The sequence below is a fragment of the Oncorhynchus masou genome, chromosome 1, assembly GCF_036934945.1.
Source record: "Oncorhynchus masou masou isolate Uvic2021 chromosome 1, UVic_Omas_1.1, whole genome shotgun sequence".
NCBI classification, from domain to species: domain Eukaryota; kingdom Metazoa; phylum Chordata; class Actinopteri; order Salmoniformes; family Salmonidae; genus Oncorhynchus; species Oncorhynchus masou.
The window spans coordinates 31,802,631-31,830,131 of record NC_088212.1 but is presented as its reverse complement, the minus strand read 5'-3'; the positions used below and the strand labels follow the sequence as shown (position 1 = coordinate 31,830,131).

The following is a 27,501-nucleotide window of genomic DNA, read 5'->3' as shown; positions in this document are numbered from 1 at the left end:
TTTTCTCTCCTAATGCAAGTATAACAAACCAGTGAACTGACCTCTTTTCTCCTTGATGATCTGTTAAAGCTTATCATACATTAAAAGAAAAGAAAAAATTAATTTTAAAAATAATTATAAAAGACAGTAAAGGTAGCTTAGTTGAAACCTGTGGGTCAGAGAGGGCTCTGGACAGTGAAGATCAGGTGCCCTGAGAAGAAGCTGTCGGAGGTCATTCTGTTGCCACCGTAGTAAGTTGACAGCCAGATCTTGTCCCCCATGTTGAGCTGCAGCAGTGTGCCTCCAGTAGCCGTGATGTCTGGGTCTCGAGCTTGATGACGAGCTTGGAGGGTACAATGGTGTTGAATGCCGAGCTGTAGTCGATGAACAGCATTCTCACATAGGTATTCCTCTTGTCCAGATGGGTTAGGGCAGTGTGCAGTGTGGTTGAGATTGCATCGTCTGTGGACCTATTTGGGCGGTAAGCAAATTGGAGTGGGTCTAGGGTGTCAGGTAGGGTGGAGGTGATATGGTCCTTGACTAGTCTCTCAAAGCACTTCATGATGACGGAAGTGAGTGCTACGGGGCAGTAGTCGTTTAGCTCAGTTACCTTAGCTTTCTTGGGAACAGGAACAATGGTGGCCCTCTTGAAGCATGTGGGAACAGCAGACTGGTATAGGGATTGATTGAATATGTCCGTAAACACACCAGCCAGCTGGTCTGCGCATGCTCTGAGGACGTGGCTGGGGATGCCGTCTGGGCCTGCAGCCTTGCGAGGGTTAACACGTTTAAATGTTTTACTCACCTCGGCTGCAGTGAAGGAGAGTCCGCATGTTTTGGTTGCGGGCCGTGTCAGTGGCACTGTATTGTCCTCAAAGCGGGCAAAACAGTTATTTAGTCTGCCTGGGAGCAAGACATCCTGGTCCGTGACTGGGCTGGTTTTCTTTTTGTAATCCGTGATTGACTGTAGACCCTGCCACATGCCTCTTGTGTCTGAGCCATTGAATTGAGATTCTACTTTGTCTCTGTACTGACGCTTAGCTTGTTTGATAGCCTTACGGAGGGAATAGCTGCATTGTTTGTATTCAGTCATGTTACCAGACACCTTGCCCTGATTAAAAGCAGTGGTTCGCGCTTTCAGTTTCACGTGAATGCTGCCATCAATCCACGGTTTCTGGTTAGGGAATGTTTTAATCATTGCTATGGGAACGACATCTTCAACGCACGTTCTAATGAACTCGCACACCGAATCAGCGTATTTGTCAATGTTGTTATCTGACGCAATACGAAACATGTCCCAGTCCACGTGATGGAAGCAGTCTTGGAGTGTGGAGTCAGCTTCGTCGGACCAGCGTTGGACAGACCTCAGCGTGGGAGATTCTTGTTTTAGTTTTTGTCTGTAGGCAGGTATCAACAAAATGGAGTCGTGGTCAGCTTTTCCGAAAGGGGGGCGTGGCAGGGCCTTATATGCGTCGCGGAAGTTAGAGTAACAGTGATCCAAGGTTTTTCCACCCCTGGTTGCGAAATCGATATGCTGATAAAATTTAGGGAGTCTTGTTTTCAGATTAGCCTTGTTAAAATCCCCAGCAACAATGAATGCAGCCTCCGGATAAATGGTTTCCAGTTTGCAAAGAGTTAAATAAAGTTCGTTCAGAGCCATCGATGTGTCTGCTTGGGGGGATATATCGACTGTGATTATAATCGAAGAGAATTCTCTTGGTAGATAATGCGGTCTACATTTGATTGTGAGGAATTCTAAATCAAGTGAACAGAAGGATTTGAGTTCCTGTATGTTTCTTTCATCGCACCATGCCTCGTTAGCCATAAGGCATACGCCCCCACCCCTCTTCTTACCAGAAAGGTGTTTGTTTCTGTCGGCGCGATGCGTGGAGAAACCCGTTGGCTGCACCGCTTCGGATAGCGTCTCTCCAGTGAGCCATGTTTCCGTGAAGCACAGAACGTTACAGTCTCTGATGTCCCTCTGGAATGCTACCCTTGCTCGGATTTCATCAACCTTGTTGTCAAGAGACTGGACATTGGCAAGAAGAATGCTAGGAAGTGGGGCACGATGTGCCCGTCTCCGTAGTCTGACCGAAGACCGCCTCGTTTCCCTCTTTTTCGGAGTCGTTTTTGGGTCGCTGCATGCGATCCATTCCGTTGTCCTGTTAGTAAGGCAGAACACAGGATCCGCGTCGCGAAAAACATATTCTTGGTCGTACTGATGGTGAGTTGACGCTGATCTTATATACAGTAGTTCTTCTCGACTGTATGTAATGAAACCTAAGATGACCTGGGGTACTAATGTAAGAAATAACACGTAAAAAAAACAAAAAAATGCATAGTTTCCTAGGAACGCGAAGCGAGGCGGCCATCTCTGTCGGCGCCGGAAGTGTATATTAGTCATAACAGTGGTTATGCTCTGGGGAACCTCATCAGATAACCACTTAGCACCTCACATCAGGCCTAGTGAGTGACTACCAGAATATTTGTGACCTAATACAAACAGTAATCATATACAGTGGCATGAAAAAGAATGTGAACCCTTTGGAATTACCTGGATTTCTGCATAAATTGGTCATCAAATTTGATCTGATTTTCATCTAAGTCACGACAATAGACAAACACAGCGTGCTTAAACTAATATCACACTAATTATTGTATTTTTCTTGTCTATATTGAATACATCATTTAAACATTCACAGTGTAGGTTGAAAAAAGTATGTGAACTCCTAGGCTAATTTCTCCAAAAGCTAATTGGAGTCAGGAGTCAGCTAACCTGGAGTCCAATCAATGAGATGAGATTGGAGATGTTGGTTAGCACTGCCTCGCCCTATGAAAAACACTCACAACATTTGAGTTTGCTATTCACAAGAAGCATTGCCTGATGTGAACCGTGCCTCAAACAAAAGAGATCTCAGAAGACCTAAGATTAAGAATTGTTGACTTGCATAAAGCTGGAAAGGTTTACCAAAGTTTAAAAAAGCCTTGATGTTCATCAGTCCACAGTAAGACAAATTGTCTATAAAAGGAGAAAGTTCAGCAATGTTCCTACTCTCCCTAGGAGTCCTGCAAAGCTGACTGCAAGAACATAGCGCAGAATGCTCAATGAGGTTAAGAAAAATCCTAGAGTGTCAGCTAAAGACTTACAGAAATCTCTGGAAGATGCTAACATCTCTGTTGACGAGTCTACAATACATAAAACACTAAACAAGAATGGTGTTCAAGGGAGGAACCCACGGAAGAAGCCACTGCTGTCCAAAAGAAAAATTGCTGCATGACTGAAGTTTGCAAAAGTGCACCTGGATGTTCCACAGCGCTACTTGCAAAATATTCTGTGGACAGATGAAACTACAATTGAGCTGTTTGGAAGGAACACACAACACTATGTGTGGAGAAAAAAAGGCACAGCACACCAACATCAAAACCTCATCCCAACTGTAAAGTATGGTGGAGGGAGCAGCATGATTTGGGGCTGCTTTGCTGCCTCTTGGCCTGGACAGCTTGCTATCATCGACAGAAAAAATAAGTCCCAAGTTTATCAAGATATTTTTCAGGAGAATTTTAGGCTATCTGTCCGCCAATTGAAGCTCAACAGAAATTGGGTGATGCAACAGGACAACGACCAAAAACACAGAAGTAAATCAACAACAGAATTGCTTCAACAGAAGAAAATACGCTTTTGGAGTAGCCCAGTCAGAGTCCTGACCTCAAACCGATTGAGATGCTGTGGCATGACTTCAAGAGAGCAATTCACATCAGACATCCCAAGAATATTGCTGAACTGAAACAGTGTTGTAAAGAGGAATGATCAAAAATTCCTCCTGACTTTTGTGCAGGTCTGAACCATCACTACAGAAAACGTTTGGTTTAAGTTATTGCTGCCAATGTAGAGTCAACCAGTTATTAAAACCAAGGGTTCACATACTTTTCCCCCCCTGCACTGTGAATGTTTACACAGTGTGTTCAATAAAGATATGAACATGTATGTGTGTTAGCAGTTGTGTTATTATGTATGCGTGTGTCTTATTAGTTGTGTGTGTTATTAGTTTGTGTGTTATTAGTTTAAGCAGACTGTGTTTGTCTATTGTTGTGAACTAGATGAAGATCAGATATAATTTTTATGACCAATTTATGCAGAAATCCAGGTATTTCCAAAGGGTTCACATACTTTTTCTTGCCACTAAACATGTAAATAGGGGAGAGAAGGGATGGTGGAGGAGGGTGGTGATTTGACCTTCTGGTCCTGGTGACCTTCTCGGTCCTACTGGTCCTTGTTTAGTCGAGCCAGTTCCACCAGATTTGGGATCTGTGTTGGACCAGGTTCAATAAAAAATAATACTAGAAATCATGTATTACTTCCTGTATATATTGACAAAGTCATACCTTTCTAACTCACACTTGAGAACACACAAATTCCCTCCTCAGTAAGGCTGAATTAAACAGAGATATATGTCACACGAGGACTCAGATCAACACTCACCATTACCATTGTCCTTCCAGGGGCTGAGGTCAAAAGCAGGCATGTCTCCACCAAGGGTGTAATCGGACTCACGGGGGTGATACTGGAAGGGTCTCTCAGGGACATCAGCGATGCCAGTGTTGTCACAGGTGACGCGAGCCAGAGAAGTCTTCCCCAGGCTCTCTTTCTGATCCTTGGTGAAGACTATCGTTTTGCCACCACAGTCTGATACACAACACAAAACAGGGTTTTTTGTAAATTATGACTGAAGACTCAGAGATTTGAAAGTCCAAATAAGACATTGCTGAGTCCTTTCTAAAAAAAAAGTGGTTTGGACCCTATGCTGAGGTGGCTGGTGGGTCGTCAGGCTAAACTGAACACTCAGGACCACATGATGAGCTGAGGGGTAGGCTGTTTGAGTTTTCTGTTATAAGGTCCCTGGTAATGAGCTCTCTCAACCGAGACCATGGACTCCCCAGTAAGGTACTCCATCTCTCTGGCTCCTATCCTCTATTTCTCCCGCTCTCTGATTAACTGTCTCATCTAGAAGCTTATCTTTCTCTACAGTAGAACTTTCCTCCACTTATACCACACATGGGAGGACTACTGTCAAAGCTCTCCACACTGTCTTCTATGTGATACTGTATTTCTGTAAAAGGCTGCCAATGAACACTTCATCTTCTTGTTACCCCTCTCAGGTTACAACTAATGGTGTGGGTTATGTAACCTGTCCCAGGCCCAGAACCTGGCAATGGTGATAAACAACACTGAGCTGGCCCAGAACCTGCTGAGCCTCTATGGGACTCCTGACAACATTAATTAGGCAGGGTTGTTTATAGACTCTCAATCCACAGCATGTTTGACTGTATTAACAGAGCCTTTTTGTTTTTAGCTAGGTAAGTCAGTTAAGAACAAATTCTTATTTTCTATGATGGCCAAGGAACAGTGGGTGAACTGCTTTGTTCAGGGGCAGAACAACAGATATTTACCTTGTTGGCTCAGGGATTCAATCTGGCAACCTTTTGGTTACTAGTTCAGTGCTCTAACCACTAGGCTACCTGCCGCCCCATCATGCCTTACTGCTACCTGGGGGAGCAGGTAGCAGTAAGGCCTGATCCAGCTATACTTTAGTAGTAATAATAATACAACCTTATTTTGATCTATACACTTTTAGTGTACAATGGGAAATCACTTATGGTGAATATAAATGTTCCCCTGAGAAGTGGGACTGAGAGTTGTACCTTCAAAGACAATCCTCCAGGGGGCGAAGAAGGCCCTGTGCAGCAGCTGACTGGGGAACTGGGCGTTCTCATTGTAGTTCTCATCCAGACGGAAGATATTGGAAGATATTGGAAGATATTGGGCTGGATGGAAAGTTGAGCGAAGAGGTAGGCAAACACATTGGAGATGCTGGAGTCGACATTCTCATCATAGCCTGGTGGACAGCTGCCTTGCAATGAAGTCTGGGCCCACAATGTGGAACAGGAAGTCCCTGAAGGTGATCACCTGTGAGAGGAGGAAGGACATGTGTGACAGTTTAATCACCCAGCAACTCAAACCCATGTGTGTAGGTAACTACAACTATGTTATGACCTGTGTAACTTTGAACTCCATGTACAGATAGAAACTGAGCTAAATTAAATAGATGTGTTATTAGGCTCTCATTGGAATTACCTGGAAGTAGCCTCCCATGATCTTGCGGCTCTTCTAGTAGGTGATCTCTCCAGTCCAGTGAGGGTTGAGCTGAGTGAGGGTGCGGGTCATGTGGTTGTGGTCACGTAACATCATTGTGGGCATGGAGGTCAGAGCAATGTTCAGGATGCGGTTGGACACCTCCCTCACCTGGACAGTTGGAGAAAGGATCCCTCTGGTGAGACTGAAGGAAATGTTGCTGCAGTGCCACTAGAGTACTACGGATCGTACTGCTAACACTATCTTAATCCTAAGGATCAAGATAACAAGCATAGTTAATAGTGTAGCTTAATCAGTATGATAATATTGGTAATGATAATACGGTTGTAGTACCAGGGGAAGGAGGTTCCCATTGATTTGCATGTTCGGGTCCCAGCCCTTGGCCAGTGAGATGCCATCCTCATACTCAGCAAGGAGACAGTGGGTGAAGGGTGTGTTGGCAGAGCCTCTTTGAGGGTTTTCCCTGGAGAGAGGGGGAGGGAAATATAAATTGAAAAAGTGAAGGAGATGCCATGGTGATATTCATGTTTTTGGCTTGTGTCACTAGTCAATTCCTTCCTTCTGTGATTTTAGGCCAGTATGTGTTGTGCAACAACAGGATGGTGTAGGAGACTTGTTGCTTTGATGCCATTATTTGGCTTACCTGTTGTTACAGACACTGGTGGCTGTGCGAAACCTCTTCAGGTTGGGCTGGTTTTGCAGGAAGTGGGGCGGGCCATGGCTGAGCAGCAAGTCAGATCAGCAATAGTCTCCAGATCCTCAGAAGAGATTAGGTCTGTGCGGAAGACAGACAAGAGAGCCAGTGAGCTGTGTGATCTGAGTGTTGATGGGGACATGTGTATGGAGCAGCCAGGGTATTTTTCCTAAACCCCGGGGAAATGCCAGAAAAGAGACGTGTGAGAAAAACAGGATAGAGAAACAGGTGTGTGAGAAACAGGACAGACCCGTGGCGTTGAGTGAGCGTTTATGGATGCTGTGGTTTTTTGGTAGATCTTTCCAGGGGTGTTCTCATTTACATTACATTTACATTTAAGTCATTTAGCAGACGCTCTTATCCAGAGCGACTTACAAATTGGTGAATTCACCTTCTGACATCCAGTGGAACAGCCACTTTACAATAGTGCATCTAAATCATTTAAGGGGGGGGGTGAGAAGGATTACTTATCCTATCCTAGGTATTCCTTGAAGAGGTGGGGTTTCAGGTGTCTCCGGAAGGTGGTGATTGACTCCGCTGTCCTGGCGTCGTGAGGGAGTTTGTTCCACCATTGGGGGGCCAGAGCAGCGAACAGTTTTGACTGGGCTGAGCGGGAACTGTACTTCCTCAGTGGTAGGGAGGCGAGCAGGCCAGAGGTGGATGAACGCAGTGCCCTTGTTTGGGTGTAGGGCCTGATCAGAGCCTGGAGGTACTGCGGTGCCGTTCCCCTCACAGCTCCGTAGGCAAGCACCATGGTCTTGTAGCGGATGCGAGCTTCAACTGGAAGCCAGTGGAGAGAGCGGAGGAGCGGGGTGACGTGAGAGAACTTGGGAAGGTTGAACACCAGACGGGCTGCGGCGTTCTGGATGAGTTGTAGGGGTTTAATGGCACAGGCAGGGAGCCCAGCCAACAGCGAGTTGCAGTAATCCAGACGGGAGATGACAAGTGCCTGGATTAGGACCTGCGCCGCTTCCTGTGTGAGGCAGGGTCGTACTCTGCGGATGTTGTAGAGCATGAACCTACAGGAACGGGCCACCGCCATGATGTTGGTTGAGAACGACAGGGTGTTGTCCAGGATCACGCCAAGGTTCTTAGCGCTCTGGGAGGAGGACACAATGGAGTTGTCAACCGTGATGGCGAGATCATGGAACGGGCAGTCCTTCCCCGGGAGGAAGAGCAGCTCCGTCTTGCCGAGGTTCAGCTTGAGGTGGTGATCCGTCATCCACACTGATATGTCTGCCAGACATGCAGAGATGCGATTCTCCATGTTGTCTACAGCCCGCACCGCTGAGCGGGTGTCCCGGGCAGGCTGCTTCAGCAGCTATAGGATGTCTGCAGGTCTAACAGCATTTCTCTTTACATGTGATAAACTCCTACAGGGGGGCAGTGCAGGGACATGAGCCAATGGTATAACTCACTGGTACTGTATGTAGCATCGCAAGCCAGGCATCTAGGCACTCTTACAGTGAGCTATACATGGCTGGGAAGTTATGTGGTGTACCATAAAGACATTTCCACATAGAAATACACATTCTGTACAATACATACACAAACTGAAACATGTTCTGTGATTCATACATGACACTGAAAAATATATTCTGATCTACCAGGCTCCAATGGGAAATTTCAAAGAAGGGTTTTCAGACTCACTCTTTTCTGGATTACTCATAGTCCGCATCCACTCTGGCATCCACTCTGGCATCCACTCTGGCATCCACTCTGGCATCCACTCTGGCATCCACCCTGGCATCCACTTTGGCCTTAGCATCATTTTATGTCATCCTGCTCAAGCGCCCTTCTGAAGACAAAATAAGCATCTTTCAATTCCTGTGACTGATCTCCACATGTTATACGTATGTCTAGTGCTGGCAACATTCTATATGCAACAATTATTGATTCAAAGTCCATTTGATTGGTCCATAATAAATGAGAGTACATTCAGGCATTTGTTACCAATTTATGTTCTGACCAATTTATGAAATGCTTTCTCTTTTCACCCTTTTCACAGAATGCAATCATTTTGGAAGTTTGATGAAAGGTGCTAAAGCCATCAGTCACGTGCATTCACCTGGCTTAACAAGCACAGTCACAGCCCAAAGGCCAGAAGGCACAGCAGATGCAAAAACACACACACAGGATGTCATAAGTTTCCCACAGCCAGACATGTGATGGATGTTGTGGTCAGAAAACGAAAATGACGCATACTCTGTGAACTTTAGATGTGTAATTTTTCAGATTGCTTTTACAGGTTTTGAACATTCATGTAAAAACAAAATATGTACTACACAATTCATTCAAATTGTACAATTTATCATGGCCCAAACACACCAGCACAGTCGTTAAGGGCACGAAAACACCTCCTCCTCAGGATGCTGAAAGTATTTGTCATGGGCCCTCAGATGCTCAAACAGTTATACAACTGCACCATTAAGAGCATCTTGACTGGCTCCAACACCGCTTGGTATGGCAACTGCTTGGCATCCGACCATAAGGCACTACAGAGGGTAGTGCATATGGTCCAGTACTTCACTGGGGAAGAGCTCTCTGCCATCCAGGACCTTTACACCAGGTGGTGTCAGAGGAAGGCCCTAAAAATTGTCAGACTCCAGTCACCCAAGTCATAGACTGTTCTCTCTACTACTGCAGTCAATTGGTACCGGAGTGCCAAGCCTGTGACCAAAAGGCTCCTGAACAGCTCCTACCCCCAAGCCATAAGACTGCAGAACAGTTCATCAAATGGCTACCCAGACGATTGGCATTGACACCATTTATTTATTTTTTGCAGTTTGCACTGGCTTTATGCAAAATCACTGGACTTTACCCACACACTCACACATACTACACTGACACACATGCGTGTGTGTGTGTGAGTGTTGCAGTAGATTGAAGTAGAAATGTTACATGCATAACTTTTAAATGCTTCCAGCGCTTCAGTCTTTTAAGCACAGACTATTTTACACCTGGCTTTGTTTGACAGCACCTTTACTGAGCCTTTAAATTGGTTACTCTTTACAGTTTACACTTAATGGGATAGTTCAGAGAAATAATGTATTCAGATATTTGTTGTCTTCAGACTACTCTTAAAGGAAAACTCAGCCCAAAAATCTTTGGCTGAGAGTTTCCTTTTGCAAGGGTGGAGACTTCAGGACTCCCAATTTCTAACACATGGGCACAGAACGTAATCACGCAGCTGACCAAATGTTTGTTCTAAGGAGTGACTGCAATCAACACTGATTTTGGTAGAAAAGTCACTGCCAATAAACGCTTATGTTAGCATTTTCGGACTAAAAACATTATTTTACTTAGCATAGTGTGTCTGAAGTTACACATCACACTATTGTATGGCTGTGTTTGAATAAAATGTCCTATATATTTTCTTGAATATCCTCTGTATTGTGTGCTTATTGTTTAACCATTGATATTCTCTAAGGGCCATTTTGAGACCTTATGGAGAATCAGTTACTGCTGAAATGTCTACCAATTTCATGTCCATCTTTTGTGAGAAATTACATTGGTCACTCAAAACATTTATAAAGTATAAATAGTCCACACTTTGGATGAGACCTTACAAATAGAGTTAGTAGAAGGACCTGTAATAAACATATAACAAATAATCTTATGAATCATTATTAAATACTTTAAAAGTTATTTATAAATGTGTCAATAACTAGGTTATAACATTTACAAATGTGGTAGTAGGTTTAATGACTAATAAATGAATCAACCATTCACTAATCCATTATAAATGCTTTATTTTATAAATGTTCTTATTTATCTGTTATTTTACCAGGTAAGTTGACTGAGAACACGTTCTCATTTGCAGCAACGACCTGGGGAATAGTTACAGGGGAGAGGAGGGGGATGAATGAGCCAATTGTAAACTGGGGATTAGTAGGTGACCGTGATGGTTCGAGGGCCAGATTAGGAATTTAGCCAGGACACCGGGGTTAACACCCCACTCTTACAATAAGTGCCATGGGATCTTTAATGACCTCAGAGAGTCAGGACACCTGTTTAACATCCCATCTGAAAGACAACACCCTACACAGGGCAGTGTTCCCAATCACCACCCTGGGGTATAGGGATAATTTTTAGACCAGAGGAAAGAGTGCCTCCTACTGGCCCTCCAACACCACTTCCAGCAGCATCTGGTCTCCCATGCAGGAACTGACCAGGACCAACCCTGCTTAGCTTCAAAAGCAAGCCAGCAGTGGTATGCAGGGTGGTATGCTGGTATGCTGGGTTATATGCAGGGTGGTATGCAGGGTGGTATGCTGGGTGGTATGCAGGGTGGTATGCTGGGTGGTATGCAGGGTGGTATGCAGGGTGGTATGCTGCTGGCAAATTATTATGTGGAGTTATTATAAAGTGCTACCAAATCATTATTTTCAATGTGCCACTGGCCAATATAACCACTGTGTGATTAAGTGCTGGATTTGCTTTATAGCTCGATTGACATTTAAAGTCAATGTTCCCACGTTCACAGAGACTACATTCACGGTAAACGCTGCGTATGTCGGCTCAATCAGAAATTAGCTACACATTTTAATGCAGATCTTCCACAATACTTTGACGATATGGATTGAATCTAGCCCTAAGTATAGGGTAGTCAAAGAAATAATAGGCCTAAACATACATTTTGTTTACCACCTTGAATGTAGAGAAATGCTTGTCGCAATGGAAAAAGAATGTCACAAATTTGCAGTGCCTTCAGAAAGTATGTTGTGTTACAGCCTGAATTCAAAATAGATTAAATAGATGTTTTTTTCTCACACAATCCAGTGGTTCCCAACTCTGGTCCTGGAGTACCCCGAAGAGCACACATTTTTGTTGTAGCCCCGGACAAACTAACCTGATTCACCTCATTGAGGGCCTGATGATTATTTGACAAGTTGAATCAGTTGTGCTTGTCCAGGGCTACAATAAAAATGTGTACTGTTGGGGGTACTCGAGGACTGGAGTTGGGAACCACTTCAATATCCCCATAAATTTGTTTTGGGACACTGTAAAGTCCATGGAGAATAAGAGCACCTCCTCCCAGCTGCCCACTGCACTGAGGCTAGGTAACACTGTCACCACCGATAAATCCACGATAATCGAGAATCGAGAATTTCAATAAACATTTCTCTACGGCTGGCCATGCTTTCCACCTGGCTACCCGAACCCCTGGCCAACAACTCCACACCTCCCGCAGCTACTTTCCCAAGTCTCCCCAGCTTCTCCTTCACCCAAATACAGATAGCAGATGTTCTGAAAGAGCTGCAAAACTTGGACCCATACAAATCAGCTGGGCTAGACAATCTGGTCCCTCTCTTTCTAAAATGATCCGCCGCCATTGTTGCAACCCCTATTACCAGTCTGTTCAACCTCTCTTTCGTATCGTCCGAGATCCCTAAAGATTGGAAAACTGCATTTAATATTTAAATGTTTTATTTTATATTTTTTACACCTTTATTTAACTAAGCAAGTCACTTAAGAACACATTCTTATTTTCAATGACGGCCTAGGAACGATGGGTTAACTGCCTTGCTCAGGGGCAGAACTTCCGGTTACTAGTCCAACGCTCTAACCACCTGCCTTACATTGCACTCCACGATGAGCCTGCGTGGCAGGCTGACTACCTGTTACACGAGGGCAGCAAGAAGCCAAGGTAAGTTTCTAGTTAGCATTAAACTTATCTTATAAAAAACAATAAATCTTAATATAATCACGAGTTAACTACACATGATTGATGATATTACTAGTTTATCTAGCGTGTCCTGCGTTGCATATAATCGATGCGGTGCCTGTTAATTTCTCATTGAATCACTACTTCGACAAACGGGTGATGATTTAACAAGCGCATTCGCGAAAAAAGCACTTCGTTGCACCAATGTACCTAACCATAAACATCAATGCCTTTCTTTAAAATCAATACACAAGTATATATTTTTAAACCTGCATATTTAGTATATATGCCTGCTAACATGAATTTCTTATAACTAGGAAAATTTTGTCAAGCAGTCAGGATATATGCAGCAATTTGGGCCGCCTGGCTCATTGGGAACTGTGTGAAGTCCAACAAAGGCCGTAGTTAATTTGCCAGAATTGTACATAATTATGACATAACATTGAAGGTTGTACAACGTAACAGGAATATTTAGACTTATGGATACCATCCGTTAGATAAAATTCGTAATGGTTCCGTATATCACTGAAAGAATAAACGTTTTGTTTTCGAAATGAAAGTTTTCGGATTCAAACATTTTAATGACCAAAAGCTCGTATTTCTGTGTGTTATTATGTGATAATTAAGTCTATGATTTGATAGAGCAGTCTGACTGAGCGATGGTAGGCATCAGCAGGCTCGTAGGCATTCATTCAAACATCATTTCCGTGCGTTTTGCCAGCAGCTCTTCGATGTGCTTCAAGCAATTGAGCTGTTTTTTGACTCCTTGAGCTGTTTTTCAACTCCTGAGATTAGGCTTGTGTAACTGATGTGAAATGGCTAGCTAGTTAGTGGGATGCATGCTAATAGCATTTCAAATGTCACTCGCTCTGAGACTTGGATGGGTTGTTCCCCTTGCTCTGCATGGATAACGCTGCTTTGAGGGTGGCTGTTGTCGTTGTGTTCCTGGTTCAAGCCCAGGAAGGAGCGAGAAGAGGGACGGAAGCTATACTGTTACACTGGCAATACTAAAGTGCCTATAAGAACATCCAATAGTCAAAGGTATATGAAATACAAATCGTATAGAGAGAAATAGTCTTATAATTCCTATAATAACTACAACCTAAAACTTCTTACCACCAGCTTTCATATGTTCTCATGTTCTGAGCAAGGAACTTCAATGTTAGCTTTTTTACATGGCACATATTGCACTTCTACTTTCTTCTCCAACACTTTGTTTTTGCATTATTTAAACCAAATTGAACATGTTTCATTATTTATTTGAGGCTAAATTGATTTTATTGATGTATTATATTAAGTTAAAATAAGTGTTCATTCAGTATTGTTGTAATTGTCATTATTACAAATAAAGTAAAAAAATTGGCCGATTAATCGGTACCAGCTTTTTTTGGTCCTCCAATAATCGGTATCGGCGTTGAAAAATCATAATCGGTCGACCTCTACTTCCCATGTGTTTGACCCCATTCCATTCGCTCCATTTTAGCCATTACTTTGAGCTATCATCCCCTCAGCAGCCTCTACTGGTCCAAACAATTGAATTGGCCACAGGTGGACTCCAATCAAGTTGTCGTGACATCTCAGCTCATATCCGCGGGAAGTAGTTAAGGGGTGGAGGTTCTGCAATCTTTTTTACTAGTCCTGTAGTACAGGTGCTTCTACACCTGCATTGCTTGCTGTTTGGGGTTTTAGGCTGGGTTTCTGTACAGCACTTTGAGATATCAGCTGATGTACGAAGGGCTATATAAATAAATTTGATTTGATTTAGTAGCAGACCAATATAGATGTCTTCAGCGCGGGCAAAGGCCCAGTGCACTACATTTGAAACTAAATGTACATTCCATGACCAAATGTATGTGGACACCTGCTCGTCGAACATCTCATTCCAAAATCATGGGCATTAATATGGAGTTGGTTCCCCCTTTGTAGCCTCCACTCTTTCCACTAGATGTTTGAACATTGCTGCGGTGAATTGCTTCCAGTCAGCCACAATGGCATTAGTGAGGTCGGGCACGGATGTTGGGCGATTAGGCCGGGCTCGAAGTCGGCGTTCCAATTCATCTGTGCAGGCCAGTCAAGTTCTTCCACACTGACCTCGACAAACCATTTCTCTATGGAACTCGCTTTGTGCATGGGATGCTTAAGTTGGAAAGGGACTTCCCAAAACGGTTGCCACAAAGTTGGAAGCACAGAATTGTCTAGAATGTCATTGTACACTGTAGCATTAAGATTTCCCTTCACTAGAACTAAGGGTCTAGCCCGAACCATGAAAAACAGACCCAGACCATTATTCCTCCTCCACCAAACTTTACAGTTGGCACTATACATTCAGGCAGGTAGCCTTATCCTGGCATCCGCCAAACCCAGATTTGTCCGTCAGACTGCCAGATGGTGATGCATGATTCATCACTCCAGCGAACGCATTTCCACTGCTCCAAAGTCCAATGGCGGCGAGCTTTTTACACCACGCCAGCCGACATTTTGCATTGTGAACAGTTCTTGTGCTGACATTGCTTCCAAAGGCAGTTTGGAACTCTGTAGTGAGTGTTGCAACCGAGGACAGGCGATTTTGAAGTGCTACACGCTTCAGCAGTCGGCGGTCCCGTTTTGTGAGCTTGTGTGGCTTACCACTTAGCGGCTGAGCCATTGTTTCTCCTAGACATTTCCACTTCACAATAACAGCACTTACAATTGACCAGGGCAGCTCTAGCAGGGCAGAAATTTGATGAACTGACTTGTTGGAAAGGTGGCATCCTATGACAGTGCCACGTTGAAAGTCACTGAGCTCTTCAGTAAGGCCATTCTACTGCCAATGTTTGTCTATGGAGAATGCATGGCGGTGTGTTCAATTTTATACACCTGTCAGCAGTAGGTGTGTCTGACATAGCCAAATCCACTAATTTGAAGGGGTGTCCACATATGTTTGTGTATATATAGCGTATTAGTGTGTCTACCAGCACTTGTAACTTGAGTCTGATATTTATCTGTACAAAACAGTTAATCTGATGATACTTGTGGAATATAAAAATACTTGCTTGATATATATTTTCCAGTTTCTTGAAATACTTTGCAAATTAAACTTATCTCTATTTGAAAACTGAAATGGTCTATTCATTCGTTTTCCATTTTAGTAGCCACTTTTATTCAACACAACTTACAGCAGTGAGTGCATACATTTTCATACTTTTTTGTACTGGTCCCCAATAGGAATCAAACCCACCACCATAGTATTGCGAGCACTATGCTTTAACAACCTAACCACAACATCACACACCACTTAAATGTACTCAAATACTGTATTGTGCATTGTTTTTCTTCATGGTTTTTCTACAGGTACAAACCTAGATGACCAGCCTATGCACAATACAGTAATTAACATTTACAGTAAGTGGTTTGTAAGGATGGTAAATTAATACTGCACAAAAAAAATCATTTTATTTGATTTAAAAATGTGGATGATTTGTGTCTTTGCCCATAACTTTGCACCTTTTAGACATCATTCACTAGAGGTCGCTATGTTGAAGACTTTCAGTTCCTTCATACTGTATGTACTGTACCATTTCACCTATCTTCCTCATGAATCTATGTATTTAATGTCAATATGGGAGTATAACAAAAAAAAGAAAAGACATTTGTATTACAACCTTTGATGTGTAACCTGGGGGGGGGGGTAACTTTGGTAGTTTAACCCCTGAATGATGTGCAGCATTAGTCTACTACCCTTGTTACCCATCTGCTAGGCTCTCTGTCTGTTTCTTTCCAGAAACATATCTTGGTGCAATGTTATTAAAAAGTGAATAAAGGAGTTTATAGATTTTGTTATTACTTTGCAGTCCTAGATCTGGAATAATAGTTATAACAGTTCATTGTAAATTTTCACTAGGACAACTTAGAGGTGAAACAACCCATGGACAAACACAAGTGCTGATTTGATTTAGAACAAATAAACCAAAATAAATTGACTTTAACAGGACCATGCACAGACCTTTGTGAGGCATGTGCTCAGTCAGAGTCCTTGAGCAATTATTAGGCTACTTTGATTACTTAGTTACATAAAAGCAATAGATGGCCACATCTTTATGGCAAATGAAATGACACAAATAAATAACCGTTGGTCTCAAAGTAATTTCATATTTCATATATAATAACTATAGTCATGTAGAACATATCTATTACATGCATAGCTTTGCTTAACCCTTCACACTGGAAATTGGCCTATATGGATAAGGCCAAATTGCAATGTTTCGAACAGAAGAACTTTAAAACGCATATACATGGCCATGGTAGCAATTGAAAGGGAACGCTTTGGAGATTATGGGGAAATGATCTAACCCAATGTGAGGACACAACAGTTCACCTGACACAACACTGAATCCAAACATTACACTGTTGATGTGATGTGCATTTTACATTTACTGTACTCTTCCAGCATTTGTCAATAACAAAATCTAAAAATAGTCTAGATACATTCAGTAACATAATAATATTCCAATTCTGGGGTAGGTGCAAAATAAGAAAAAACTATTGCAATACCTATACCTGACAACAGACTTAAGGAAACATATTATTAGATGTGCAGCCCAAGTGCAGGCCAGAAGTCCTAGAAATAATGTGTATTAGCAGGGGCTAAGGTAGCTGAGAAACCCTCATCTCCGTTCGCCTCGATATGAGAATGGAGTTGAGGCACAGTTTCTAAACCCAGAGGCGCAACAGGCCGGGTTTTGGGGTTGGAGAAGTCAATGAGAGAAGAACAATTATTCTTTAGTTGTTCCTTTTTCTCGAAATCTACAGGTACAAACTAGATTCGAGCCAATGTCTTAAGTAGTTTAACATGTTATTACTCCAACCTAGTGAAAGTGGCAAACCGACACGTTTTCATTTTCGTCAAAAACAACTTTATAACGAAGAAATGCCTTTGATTTGACGGCCTGCACATGCGCAGTTTGGTGCGAGACCTTTATTCCTGATGATGTGTTTCTAAGCATGAGCTCTGCTAGCCAACATCGCCATGACATTGACATTTGTATGTATTTATTGCATTACACGAACATTGTACAAAATAATATAAAACATCACACATAACAAAAGACCCCCCCCCCCCCAAAAAAAAATGCATAAATAATAAATAAATCCAGAGTCACAAAAAAAGTATACGGAACAATAAAAACAACATGTAAAGTATTGGTCCCATGTTTCATGGGCTGAAAAAAAAGATCCCAGAAATGTTCCATACGCACAAAAAGAGAATTTCCCTCCAATTTTGTGCACAAATTTGTTTACATGCCTGTTGGTGAGCATTTCTCCTTTGCCAAGATTTTCCATCCACCTGACAGGTGTGGCATATCAAGAAATTGAACAAACAGCATGATCATTACACAGGTGCACTTTGTGCCGTTTTGTCACACAACACAATGCCACAGATGTCTCAAGTTGAGAGAGCTTGCAATTGGAATGCTGACTGCAGGAATGTCCACCAGACCTGTTGCCAGAGAATGGTTCATGTTAATTTCTCTACCATAAGCTGCCTCCAAAGTCGTTTTAGAGAATTTGGCAGTACATCCAACTGACCTCACAACTGCAGACCACGTATTACCACACCAGCTCAGGACATCCACATCTGGTTTCTTCACCTGCAGGATCATCTGAGACTAGCCACCTGGACAGCTGATGAAACTGAGTATTTCTGTCTGTTATAAAGTCAGACAGAAATGTGGGGAAAAACTGATTTTGTGGGGAAAAACTGATTCTAATTATCTGAGCCTGGCTCCCCAGTGGGTGGGCCTGGCTCCCCAGTGGGTGGGCCTATGCTCTCCCAGGCCCACCCATGGCTGCGCCCCTGCCCAGTCATGTAAAATTCATAGATTAGGGCCTAATTTATTTATTTCAATTGACTGATTTCCTTATGTGAACTGTAACTCAAATACATTTCTGAAATTGTTGCATGTTGCGTTTATATTTTTGTTTAGTATATATTATGCTATATACAAGTTACATTTTGACAAAATACTGTAGACACTTCTTTGATTATTTAGATTGATATATTTTAGGGATGTTATATAATATTGTAAATCAATTAGAAATATATTTAAAAGTGTATTTTTTACCCATGAACTTTGTTTTATGGATGAAACATTTTCCCAATAAAATGACAATATTCACAATGTATTGGAAGTGACTGTGCTTGTATGTAAAATAAAAAAGAATTTGGTCATGCTTTACCCATCTTATCACTAATATATAGTTTCATATCTGTCCAAAATATTTCACTATGCAAACAATCACTAAATAAATGCTCTACAGTGTCATTTTCCAATTCACAAAAGCTACATTCACGTTCTACATGAATTACATATTTAGAAATAAGACTAATAGGAATATTTAAGGATCTTGTAAGAGACTTCTTTCTACCTTATTAGTTATGAAATATTTATGTGGATCCACGCACGCTGTCATTTCACATCAAATGAAGATGCCCATAGAAAAATTGCAGCAGGGGTAGTCTTCCGGTTAATAATTTCTATGTTTATGCCATTAAATTCTATACTATCCCTGTAACTTAGTGCATGTAATGAAAAGCTTGATCAATCCTTAAGTAAAGTAAGGATTCCATTGGGAACAGCTTTCATGAAAATATATTCCTTACACAACATAACAAAGCTATATTTGGCTAATAATTCATTGTAAATATAAAGATTACCATTATCAGTTATAAATTGACTAACCACTAAGATATTATTGGCGATCTAATTCTGAAAAAATAAGGTTTTATTACTATATTTAATATCACCGTTATTCCAAATAAAACATTTGTGTGTAGAGAAGTTGTGCTTGTATAAAAAGGACTAGCAAATTAGAGCTTGTTAATGAAATGTTGCTCATTTAAGTTCACCCACAGCATAAGGGCATTGGAGTAAAAAATGAAGCCCCCCATTTTTCTGGAAAACAAAATGTGGTATCATATTCCAAAGACTATAAGATTTTGTTGTCTGATTAAACAACGATCGCCAGCTGTTTTAGCCAATCTTCAAACTGGACCGTCTGTGGTTGAGGGTTCCTCAGCTAGGGACAATGCAACCATTACATCTCGAGCATGCTAGCTAACTCACGTGTACAGCAATGATACATACTAAAGCTTATCACAGGAAGCCCGCAATATCTAACAGGTACAGTGGCGATTGTAGCATGTAAATATGTGGGATGCATGCCAGCAATGCTACTACAGAACACAACACTATCAGTGGAGCCATGTGTGGCAGCAAAACAGTCATTTACATTTACTGCCTTTAAAAAAAAAACATAGCTAATATGGCTTACTTGCTTAAACAAATGTGGTTTCTACTGACAATTGAGATGTACAAACTATGGCATAAGGGGACGACAAGCAGATAAGAGGCCATCTGTAATTTCGATTAAGACATTAATGAGCGAGCTAGGATGGATATAGTCATAAATATTTGTTCAGCACTTTTGAAATGTACAGTGACAGAATTCAGAACATGGGCCGTTCTTACAGTATTCTCCCTGTACACCAGGTCAGAACCGTATGGTAAATTAAGGGTACATATATACAGACAATGAAAACTCTTCCAGTATTCGATGATTACATTTCTCAAAAACAGGTTATAGGCTTCATGTGCACCACCAAGTCAGAACAGTAGGCAAAATTAAGAGGCAAAAATAGACCAAATTATTAGGTTGAGGCAAATGGGCTACTAATAGCTTACTACACAACATACAATTTGGATTCATTTCTTAGCTACAGTATACATATCTCCCTGGCCTACTACATAATTTACGCAGCAGCATAAAATACATTTTTGGACTCAACTTGAACAGGAATGTGGCGCAGCGGTACTTTGTGAGCAAATGTTGTCATCAAACTTTGTCATCAAAGTCTGGCATTCTCTGGATTTATGGTGCTTTCAAGACAACTGGGAACTATGAAAAAAAGGTTGAATCATGATGACGTCAGTGATTTTCAAGTCATAGCTCTAGAAAGAGGCCAGAGTTCCCGATTTATAATTCCGAGTTGGATGAAAGTTCAAAACTTATTTTCCCAGTCATAGCTTGTTTTTCCCGAGTTCACAGTTGTCTTGAACTCACTAAAGTCCGATTTTGCAGTTCCGAGTTAAGTTGTGTTGAGCGTGGCACAAATCATGCTTCACTGACAGCATGGCCAATGTTGAATGTTTATAATTTGAAACTAGGAAAAGAGACCTTTAATCTTAGATTTGGAACCACATAGCCACTCCACTCAATAGCAGGATAATGATTGCTTTGCAATGCTTGCAGTTAGCCACTGATTCCTTCCAAACCACTCATTGTTGAATTTGCCATTTCTAACTTGCTGTGTAATGTTTATGTCCAATAGCCAATGGCCAATGAGCACCGATATATTTTATCTATAATTTCTCTTCATATGACAAGGATTAAAAAGTATTTGCCAGTAGATTTTCAACTTGATTCATGATGATGACTGCTAGTTAGCTAGGTGGCTGCTAGGGAGCTGCTAGTTAGCTAGGTAGCTGCTAGGTAGCTACAGTTACCCATAGTTGGCTCGCTAGTTTTATTGTTTGGTCATTTATTCCAATACATTTTCAGAATTACCAAACATATGTTTATGAAGCTAGCTACGTTTTATAGGCTCCTCACTACGAGACTAAGCCAATTTTCCAATGCTAAAATCAATGTCATATATTTAAGCATAAGGTCTGAGGGGGTGTGGTATATGGCCAATATACCACAACTCAGGGCTGTTCATATGCAATACGCAACACGGAGTGCCTGGACACTGTACTTAGCTGTCGTATATTGGCCATATATCCCCAAACTCCCGAGATGCCTTATTGCTATTATAAACTGTTTACCAATGTAAAAAATAAATGTTTTGTCATACCTGTGGTATACAGTCTGATATACCACGGCTGTCAGCCAATCAGCATTCACGGCTCAAACTACCCAGTTTATAAATATATATATTTATAAAGCATCATAATTTTGTCTGACAGGCCGAAAATGGAGCAATGTTGATTAAATGTGACATTTTGCGGCCACTGGAGTATGACACGTGACAACAGTTTGCATTGAATTGTGGGTCATATCAACCCCACAAGACATCAAAGTTCTACACTTGCTCCCTGGAGCTGAATGGAGGACAGAGTGGGCAACAGTAGTGAATTGGACCTGCACTTAAAATGGCAATCAAACTGCATATGGTTTCGACGGGGATTCCCCCAAGGGAATATGTCTAGCGTGAGGGCTGAGGGGGGACTGCAACCATTGTTCTATTTGTAACTGTAGTACCCAATAATATATATAAACCCTGGGTTGATGATTCAGTGTGCAGTGTGCAGTACCCGTCACACTGACATCACACACAGATGCGCGCGCCCACTCAACATAGCTTAGGTTAACGTTTTTATTACTTCTAAACAAAATTTGCGTTCTCACGCTTTCAATTATGTTTTAATTCTTGCTTTCACAGTTGCTAATATTATATTTGGTTGTGATCTTTGCAAAATAACTGCAAAATAACAGTTTTGGATACAGCACTTGTTAACTAGAATGCTAAAGCTCATTGATATAGGCTGCGGGCAAAAGCTAGCCAAAGAGCCATTTTTCTGGTTGAAGTGGTTTTTTAGGTATAATGCAGTTGATTTGCTATGATGACCCAAACATTATATTAAGCCTCTTTGGGATAGGGGGCAGTATTTTCTTGTCCGGATGAAAAGCGTGCCCAAAGTAAACTGCCTTGTACTCAGTCCCAGAAGCTAGGATATGCATATAATTGGTAGATTTGGATAGAAAACACTCTAAAGTTTGTACACCTGTTAAAATAATATCTGTGACTTTAACAGAGCTTATTTGGCAGGCGAAACCCCGAGGACAAACCATCCAGGGGAAAAAAATTGAGCTCACTGCGTTTTCTATTGGTTTTCTATGGGTGATTAGATTTGAGGCACATGGTTGCAGTTCCTATGGCTTCCACTAGATGTCAACAGTCTTTAGAAATTGGTTGATATTTTTCCTTTGAGTAATGAGGAAGTACGGCTATTCAGAATGAGTGTCAAGCCAATTGGACTCTTTTGTTTGGAGAGCGCGACCTGGAGCTTGCTCCACTTTGATTTTATCCGCTATTGAACACAGTATATTCCGTCTTAAATTATATTGATTATTTACATTTTAGGATAGCTAAGGATGGATTAGGATAGCTGTTTGAAATGTTTGGACCAAGTTTACAGGTAACTTATTAGATAATTTGTAGTCCTTTTGGGCGAGTTGGAACCGGTGTTTTTCTGAATCAAACGTGCCAAATAATCTGACGTTTTGGGGATATGAAAAAGGAGTTTATCAAACAAAAGGACCATTTGTGATGTTTCTGGGACATATTGGAGTGCCAACAGAAGATCTTCAAAGGTAAGGCATGAATTATTTAGTCATTTCTGACTTTCGTGTCGCACCAGCTTGGTTGAAATATGATTTTCATGTATTTGTATGCTTTCGCCGTAAAGCCTTTTTGAAATCTGACACGGTGGCTGGATGAACAAGAAGTTCAACTTTATTTTGGTGTATTGCACTTGTGATTTATGAAAGTTAAATATTTCTAATAATTTCATTTGAATTTCACATTCTGCAATTTCACTGAATGTTGTTGAAACGTTCTGCTCGCGGAACGTCTAGCCGTAACAGGTTTTAAGCAGGACATTCATATGAGCCTTAAAATCCAAACATAATCCATGCAATCATATGCAACATGTAAATATATGCTTTTTTTTGCTGGCGTTCTATAAGAACTCCCCATTGTTCTGCCACCAACTTGAAGTGCATCGCCCTCGCGTGGCAATGTTTGCAAAACACAAAAGGCATCTGTTGTTCTTTAAGAGGCTTTGAAGCCATCTGTTGGCCATATTGGCACTCCCCAGTAGGAGCAGTCCTCCATAGGAATTCTATAATATTTAAATGAAATATTTTCATAGGAAAAATTACATGTATTGAACTATTTTTGTTGTAGTGGGGACAGTAACTTTAGTAATCTAAAAAAGAGTATTCTTTAAAGATTTTTTAAAATATATATTTACATTTTTATTTTTATGTTTAGATCAGATAATATAATTTAAAAGTATGCTTTAAGGTGTCTGTAATAGAATAAATGTAGCAAAATCAAATGCAGACATGAATAAATGCATTTCTAGCTAATAAATGCATGAATAACTGCATTTAAATGCATTTAGATAAGAGGAATACCTATGTATGAATGCTGTTAATTGACTACAGCGTTCAACACCATTGTCCGCTCCAAGCTCGTCATTAAGCTTAGGACACTGGGACTAAACACCTCCCTCTGCAACTGTATCCTGGACTTCCTGACGGGCCGACCACAGGTGGTGAGGGTAGGAAACATCACCTCCGCCATGCTGACCCTCAACACGGGGGTCCTACAGGGGTATGTGCTTTGTCCCCTCCTGTACTCCTTGTTCACCCACGACTGCATGGCCTCGCATGTTTGTTTGCTGACGTTTGCTGACGACACAACGGTGGTAGGCCTGATCACCGGCTACAATGAGTCAGCCTATAGGGAGGAGGGAAGTGACCTGGCAGTGTGGTGCCAGAACAACAACCTCTCCTTCAACGTTAGTAAGACCAAGGAGCTGATCGTGACAACAGGAAAAGAGGGGGCGAGCACTCCCCCATCCGCATCGATAGGGCTGCTGTGGAGCAGGTCGAGAGCTTCAAGTTCCTCAGTGTCCAAATCACTAAAGACTTAAAATGGTCCAAACACCCATGCCCAGTCGTGAAGAAAGTGTGACTATGGCTCTTTGCCCTCAGGAAGTTGAAAACATTTTGCATGAGCCCTGAAAGCTTCAAAAAGTTCTACAGCTGTACCATTGAGAGCATCTTGAATGGCTGCATCACTGCCTGGTATGGCAATAGCACCTCCCTCGATTGCATGGCGCTACAGAGGGTGGTGTGGACAACCCAGTACCTCATTGGGGCCGAGCTCGCTGCCATCCAGGACATCTATATCAGGCGGTATGGAAGGAAGGCCCGGAAAATCGTTAAAGACTCCAACCACTCAAGCCATAGACTATTCTCTCTGCTTCCACACAGCAAGCAGTACCGGTGAATAAAGTCTAACACCAACAGACGCTTCAACAGCTTCTATCCCCAAGCAATAAGAAAGATATACAGTGGGGCAAAAAAAGTATTTAGTCAGCCACCAATTGTGCAAGTTCTCCCACTTAAAAAGATGAGAGAGGCCTGTAATTTCCATCATAGGTACACTTCAACTATGACAGACCAAATGAGGGAAAAAAATCCAGAAAATCACATTGTAGGATTTTTAATGAATATATTTGCAAATTATGGTGGAAAATAAGTATTTGGTCACCTACAAACAAGCAAGATTTCTGGCTCTCACAGACCTGTAACTTCTTCTTTAAGAGGCTCCTCTTTCCTCCACTCGTTACCTGTATTAATGGTACCTGTTTGAACTTATCAGTATAAAAGACACCTGTCCACAACCTCAGACAGTCACACTCCAAACTCCACTATGGCCAAGACCAAAGGACATCAGAAACAAAATTGTAGACCTACACCAGGCTTCGAAGACTGAATCTGCAGTAGGTAAGCAGCTTGGTTTGAAGAAATCAACTGTGGGAGCAATTATTAGAAAATGGAAGACATACAAGACCACTGATAATCTCCCTCGATCTGGGGCTCCACGCAAGATCTCACCCCGTGGGGTCAAAATGATCACAAGAACGATGAGCAAAAATCCCAGAACCACACGGGGGGACCTAGTGAATGACCTGCAGAGAGCTGGGACCAAAGTAACAAAGCCTACCATCAGTAACACACTACGCCGCCAGGGACTCATATCCTGCAGTGCCGGACATGTCCCCCTGCTTAAGGCAGTACGTGTCCAGGCCCGTCTGAAGTTTGCTAGAGAGCATTTGGATGATCCAGAAGAAGATTGGGAGAATGTCATACGGTCAGATGAAACCAAAATATAACTTTTTGGAAAAAACTCAACTCGTCGTGTTTGGAGGACAAAGAATGCTGAGTTGCATCCAAAGAACACCATACCTACTGTGAAGCATGGGGATGGAAACATCATGCTTTGGGGCTGTTTTTCTGCAAAGGGACCAGGACGACTGATCCGTGTAAAGGAAAGAATGAATGGTGCCATGTATAGTGAGATTTTGAGTGAAAACCTCCTTCCATCAGCAAGGGTAATGAAGATGAAACGTGGCTGGGTCTTTCAGCATGACAATGATCCCAAAACACACCGCCCGGGCAACGAAGGAGTGGCTTCGTAAGAAGCATTTCAAGGTCCTGGAGTGGCCTAGCCAGTCTCCAGATCTCAACCCCATAGAAAATCTTTGGAGGGAGTTGAAAGTCTGTGTTGCCCAGCAACAGCCCCAAAACATCACTGCTCTAGAGGAGATCTGCATGGAGGAATGGGCCAAAATACCAGCAACAGTGTGTGAAAACCTCGTGAAGACTTACAGAAAACGTTTGACCTCTGTCATTGCCAACAAAGGGTATATAACAAAGTATTGAGATAAACTTTTGTTATTGACCAAATACTTATTTTCCACCATAATTTGCAAATAAATTCATTAAAAATCCTACAATGTAATTTTCTGGGATTTTTTTTCTCATTTTGTCTGTCATAGTTGAAGTGAACCTATGATGAAAATTACAGGCCTCTCTCACCTTTTTAAGTGGGAGAACTTGCACAATTGGTGGCTGACGAAATACTTTTTTTGCCCCACTGTATAGCTAACAAAACTGTATATCTGAGTTAACCTTGTATCTTTAATGACCTTTTATTTTAAGTTGTTCACTGTCTCTGCACACTCACAGGGCCCTACACACTCACACACACACTCACTCCATAATATGCTCACTTACACATAATATCCACATACGTTTATACTGACTCTACACACATGCACACCCACTCACATACAAGCTACTGCTCCTCTGTTTATTATATATCCTGTTGCCTAGTCAACTTATCCCTATACATATCTACCTCCAGTATTCCTGTACATTGTAAATATGGTATTGTAACTGACCCTGTACAGTATGCTTATCTGCTTCCTTATTGTGTACCTCATATTTCTTCTTATTTCTTGGGTGTTTTTCTAGTATTACATTGTTATTGATTATTGTATTGTTGGGTTTTTAGTTTGCAGAAAGAAATTTCACTGTGCTTGTGCATGTGACATAAAAACTTGAAACTATAGCTTCCAAATTTGTTTTTTACAACGGTGAGGGCAGTGTCAAGATGGAGGAAATGTGGCTTCAACACAGCGCCCCCTATTAGTCTTTTAGTGTGTATATAAATTATTGGTTGTACCCCATGAGAACCGAAAATATAGGCCAATAGAAACTCTCGTTTGCGTTGCAAAACGTTCTCCGTTTGGAGTAAATGGTTTTGAAACGTGTTTCAACCGAATAAGGTAGTGGATACACTCCTGGTAAGGAAAATTTGACACAGCAAGCCATCACATGTGACTCTTGTTTTTCGACTCTGCCTAAACCATAAAGAATGATAGAGGACTCTTCTTTGTATCGTTCATATTATGGCGTCCGTAAGTACACGGGCATTGCAATTGAGGCCATTTCCATTTTGAAGTAGTCGAATTTATTCTTCTACTACTTCTATGAGTTGGTAAACAAAGTAAACCGGTGAATACTGCCACCTGGAATTAGTTGTTGGAACAGGTATAATGCCAAGATTGCCGATTTACTGCCACCTGATGTTATGGAATGTTAACTCACAAGCATAATTAATTGGCTATGGATGGAATTGTGTGATCCTTCCTTAACCCATAGGGCAGGTTTTCCCAAACTCGGTTTTGCACTACACAGCTGATTCAAATAGTCAGCTAATCATACATCTTTGGTCATTTGAATCGGCTGTGTAGCGTCAGAGCAAAAAGCAAAGCGTGCACCAAGTTTAGGAAACGCTGTAATAGGAAGTCCCACCCAGTTGACAAT

The 27,501-nt window shown here is 41.8% G+C and overlaps 1 pseudogene; it reads right to left on the bottom strand.

Moving 5' to 3' along the window:
• Window positions 1-155: 155 nt before the first annotated feature.
• On the bottom strand, window positions 156-10,984 carry LOC135509851 (myeloperoxidase-like; annotated as a pseudogene).
• Between the last annotated feature and the right edge of the window lie 16,517 nt (window positions 10,985-27,501).